Raw genomic sequence first — 501 nt, forward strand, 5'->3', positions numbered from 1 at the left:
CGGCCCCTCGTCCTCAGAGTGCTCCCTGCAGCTCAGAAGCAGGACGCTAGACACAGGCTCTGCTTTTCAAGGGTGCGTTCGGCCTCCACACTGGGGGCACCGGAACGAGCCCCAGGGGCCTGAATTCAACCATTGGCTGCAGGGCAGCGCCGTTCTCAAAGCTGCTCATCAGGAGGCTGGCGGAGCCGGGACCTTTCCAGGCCTCCTGGCCAGCCGGGGAGCCTGGTCTCCACTTCCTCCGCGTGTCCTGTGGCCCGCGGGTGCGTCTGTCTGAGCAGAGGGGCAGAGGCCACTGGCTGGGACAGGCCGCGCTCCTCCTGCGCGGCAGTGACTGAAGCTGCCCCAGAGCCGGAGCTCCCTGCGCCCAGAGCACCGGGGCCTGGAGAGGCAGCTGCCCCGCGTCCGAACACTCTGAGAACGGTGCTGCCCGCAGCAGCAGCCCCGGGCTGCCGGGCACCTGCGCGCATCAGGCACAAGGTGGCAGAGTCGGCCATCGCCCAC

This window comes from Furipterus horrens, unplaced genomic scaffold (assembly GCF_987537825.1).
Source record: "Furipterus horrens unplaced genomic scaffold, mFurHor1.1.pri manual_scaffold_4, whole genome shotgun sequence".
In the NCBI taxonomy this organism is placed as follows: domain Eukaryota; kingdom Metazoa; phylum Chordata; class Mammalia; order Chiroptera; family Furipteridae; genus Furipterus; species Furipterus horrens.